This window comes from Lactuca sativa, chromosome 1 (assembly GCF_002870075.4).
Source record: "Lactuca sativa cultivar Salinas chromosome 1, Lsat_Salinas_v11, whole genome shotgun sequence".
Classification (NCBI taxonomy): Eukaryota; Viridiplantae; Streptophyta; class Magnoliopsida; order Asterales; family Asteraceae; genus Lactuca; species Lactuca sativa.
Window position 1 is genome coordinate 38,157,416 of NC_056623.2, and position 4,504 is coordinate 38,161,919.

The following is a 4,504-nucleotide window of genomic DNA, read 5'->3' on the forward strand; positions in this document are numbered from 1 at the left end:
GGATCGTGATAGCCGTTTCACCTCAAGGTTTTGGAAAAGTCTACAAGAGGAAATGGGTACCAAGTTATGTTTAAGCACAGCTTACCATCCGCAGACTGATGGTCAGAGTGAAAGAACAATACAAACACTTGAAGATATGCTGAGAGCATGTACCTTGGAATTCCTAGGTAATTGGGATGAACACTTACCGTTGGTAGAATTTTCCTATAATAATATTTTTCACTCGAGCATTAAGATGGCACCTTTTCAAGCTTTGTATGGACAGAAGTGTCGTACGTCGTCTTGTTGGCTTGAGGCTGGGGAAAAGCAGTTTATGGGACCGGAGATGGTTCATCAAACTGCTGAAAAGTTGAAAATAATTAGGGAAAGAATGTTAGCAGCTCAAGATTGTCAAAAGAGCTATGCTGACAAGAAGCGAAGACCGATGACTTTTGAGGTTGGAGATTCGGTTTTACTTAAAGTCTCGCCGTGGAAGGGACTTATAAGATTTAGAAAAAGGGGAAAGTTGAGTCCAAGGTTTATTGGACCGTTTAAAGTCCTTCAGAGGATTGGGAATCAAGCTTACAAGCTCGAATTACCCGAAGAACTGAATGGAATTCACAACACCTTTCATGTGTGTTATTTGAGGAAGTTCACGGGAGAAGTTCCCGATATAATTCCAATTTCTGAATTGAGAATTGATGAGAACAAAAGGTTGATTGAAGAACCAGAGGCAATTGTTGACCGGAAGACTAAGAAGTTGCGACGCAAAATGGTTGGGTTAGTGCTTGTCCGATGGAAACACGCGAATGGGCCGAATCTCACCTGGGAGACGGAGAGTGACATGTTGAGTCGCTATCCGCATTTGTTTGTTGATGTGTGATTCCGGGGACGGAATCATTCTAAGGTGGAGAGAATTGTAACGCCTGTGTTTCGGGCTTGCCATTTGTAGCAATGTAATAGTCTAGGTTGACCTTTGTAACCCATTTTGAAGTAATAAGATTGTATTATTTGAGTATTTTGTGTTTTGTGCTTAATTTCTTAATTATGTGGTTTGATTAATTAAGAATAAAAATAAGCGTCAAAATTTAAGTGTAAAATAAACTTAATATATTTGATTAATGTTGTAGTAATTGAAACGAGGTTTCCGAATATATATAGAACGCCCAAATCTGACTTCGTATGAGGAAGTTATGATTTATCGAAGTTCCGGCTTAGCGGTATACAGCCTGAAATACTCGATTTGAGATCGAGCGGTTTTTAGCCGAAGCAATCTAAATGAGAATCGAAGATCTCATTGTTGGTATCGAAGCGATAAAAAGTTAGGCGAGAACGGACGTCAAACGAAGAAGTTATGAATTTATAACGAAGTTTTTCTGTCGCGGCCTATTAAAAATAAATAATAAAAATAAAGTCAAAATTAGCCGACGGAGTCTAAACGAAAGTTGTAGAGCGTGGTCTTACCTTTCCGTGGATATAAAGAACGTCGAAAACGGAGTTCGTATGAAGAAGTTATGAATTTCCGAAGTTTATTAATCATTTTGTAATTAAATTTAATTATAAATCGGAAGCCTTATCCGAAGGCGAGTCACCGGTGTGATCCGGAGTACGCCCCGCGTACGAGGTTACGCTACCGCGTACTCAGCATAGTGTCGACACTTCGGATGACGCATGCAGTGACGATTTCGGAAGCAGTACGCGCTGCGTACTGCAGTACGCCCCGCGTACTCCGAGGCTCCAACCTCTATAAAAGGGATTCGAAGGCAGCCGAGAGTTTTGTTCATTTCTTCTCTTCTCTCTGCCGTTTTGCATCGTTTTGCGTTCCAGAAATACCCCGAAGCCCCGGTATCATACTCTAGCCCCGAGGCAAGTCCCGAGATCCCGAAGATCCCGAGAAGTGCGGTTCCCGAGTCGAAGCTCTGCCCGCGAGAAGTTCGATTTTTGTGAAGATCTTCCAGATCTGCTGAGGAATACTACTTCTATAAGCCGTAGTGCTGTCGGATCATCTTCTGATCAAGTGAGTGTGTAGTTATTTTCTTTCCAATGACATTTAAATAATAAGTTAATCATAGGGGGTTTTTTATTTGGAAATGGATGTTTGTATAACTTAAGGACCAAGACAGTTTGTATAACTTAAGGACCAAGATAGAGACCCTTGACATAATTAATTGGAAATAGATGTTTTTATTACGTTATTTTTTTTTCTTTTTTTTTCAAGATAATGTAAAAGTACCACCCCAATAGGTCTTACAAGATAGTATGCAAATTGTTGCTTTCATTATTATTTGTGACTATTTCTTACTATGTTCGTTTGGTATATTTCTATTACTTTATAAATAAAAAATAATCTAAGTAATTACTAAATTATACAAATATGATCATTGTTAGTAAATGTCATTTTTTTTTTTGGTAACCATAATAATACTGTCGTTTTATAGCCTTATGGTCTGAGACATTGTTCCTATAAAAACATGTCAAAAGTAACGCCAAAATTGGATTTTATTGTCTTGGACATATACTTTCTTTTGGAACATAATATTTTTGTTAAAGAAACGTATCGCTGAAAAAATTTGTCAGTCGCCGCCGCTTTGCGCGGGTAGATGGCTAGTATATATATACACATAGCACGTATTTTATAAAATACTTCATACCTATGTGTAAGATGAAAGTGACTATACACTTACATGATAAGAAGGCGATTAGACAACGCTTCGTCCCTTAAAACAATATTCTTCGATGAAACCGGGATGTTTCCTCAAAAAATCGGGCTTCTCGCGGACAGAGTTTCGGCTCGAAAACTCTTTTTCTCGGAATCTTCAGGGCTTCGAGACTTGCTTCGGGTATCGGGATGATATCGGGGCTTCAGGGGGTTAAAAGGGTGGCTAGAGAGGGTATAGAGAATGAGAGAATGGTGAAGTAGCAACCATGGCCGACTGCCCTTCGGTTTCTTTTTATAGGGCCAATTTTTTGGATTCACATCGTGAACCTCAAATGTTCACGTCGTGAGTTTGGTCCTGCTCAGGTCATGGTGTTCGTCATCAGTCAACTTGCTCTGGAAGGTGTCAATCACATGTTCACGTCGTGAACACCCTGTTCACGTCGTGAAACTCTGACAGTGGTGGAAGTTCTTGCCTCGAACTTCAGAAATTCATATATCTCGCATACGAGCTCCGTTTTCGACGTTCTTTATATCCACGCGCAGGTGAGATTATGCTCTACAACTCTCGTTTAGACTCCTTCGGATAATTTTGATTTAATTTTTATTATATTATTTTTAGTAGGCCAGGAAAGGAAAACTCCGTTAAAAATTCATAACTCATTTATCTGACGTCCGTTTTCGTCTGTCTTTTTACGGTTGGACTACTATCGACGAGATCTTTGATTCTCGTTTAGATTGTTTCGGCTAGAAATCACTCGATCTCATATTCGAACTTTGGGTTGCATACCGCTAAGTCGAAACTTCGAAAAATCATAACTTCCTCATACGAAGTCAGATTTAGACGTTCTTTTTATGCACGCTCTTGGTTTAACGTATTCTACGACTTTCGTTTAGATCGCTAAGGTCAAATATCGCTCTATCGTAAATTCACTTTTTACATCGCGTAATGTCGTGTCGGTTCTGTCGCGAACTTCAATAGGTCATAACTTCTTCGTTATAACTCGGATTTCGGTATTCTTTATATATCCGGAATCCTTGTCACGACCACTACAACTTCCTTCATAGATATCAGTTTATCTAATATTTATTTTCGATGTTTATTTTTATCCTTAATCATAATAATTATGTTCAAAGCACATAATTCATTCTTATTTCTTCAAAACAAGTTTCGATGGTTGACCTAGACTATTATATCGTCATTAATGCATAGCCCAGAAACATGGGCATTACATACCACCAATTTCTTCATTATCCACTTCACATTCAGGACGGGAACATGTTGTGTCACGATCTAACTCTAAAGCTCACTTCTCGTGTTTACACATAACTTAATTAAAAACAATAATGTCGTTGAACTTGTTCCCACTTGCCTCATAAAGTTTATGAGCTTCGTTTTCAATATCTTTTTGACTCATTTCACTTCTTCTTCGACGCCATGCTTCCCGATATACATCAACCCACTTTTGTGCTTTTTCACTAAGTCGTTTAAAACGACCTCTCATTTGATCTTCGTTAATGCTATTTAGCTTTTCTGGATTTTCAACCCGAACGACATCATATAGTTGCTTTATTTGTGCCCGAAATAATGCTTTTTCTGGTTTTTTCCACGCTCCTTATCTTTACTAGCAAAACACCATGCTGACATTAAAGCGACATCTTCTGCATTATCCCATTTATTTCCTCATGGTTGTTTTTCAGTATTTTATGATGTTTGAAGATTATTTGTCACATTATTTTGGTTAGGATTTGAAAAAAACAGAGAATTTTCAAAATACTTAGCATTAGAACGATTTTGAGAGTCTCCAAAATTTATATAAAAATTTGGAAACTCACCATCCATATTTAGAAAATACAAATAAAAAGGGA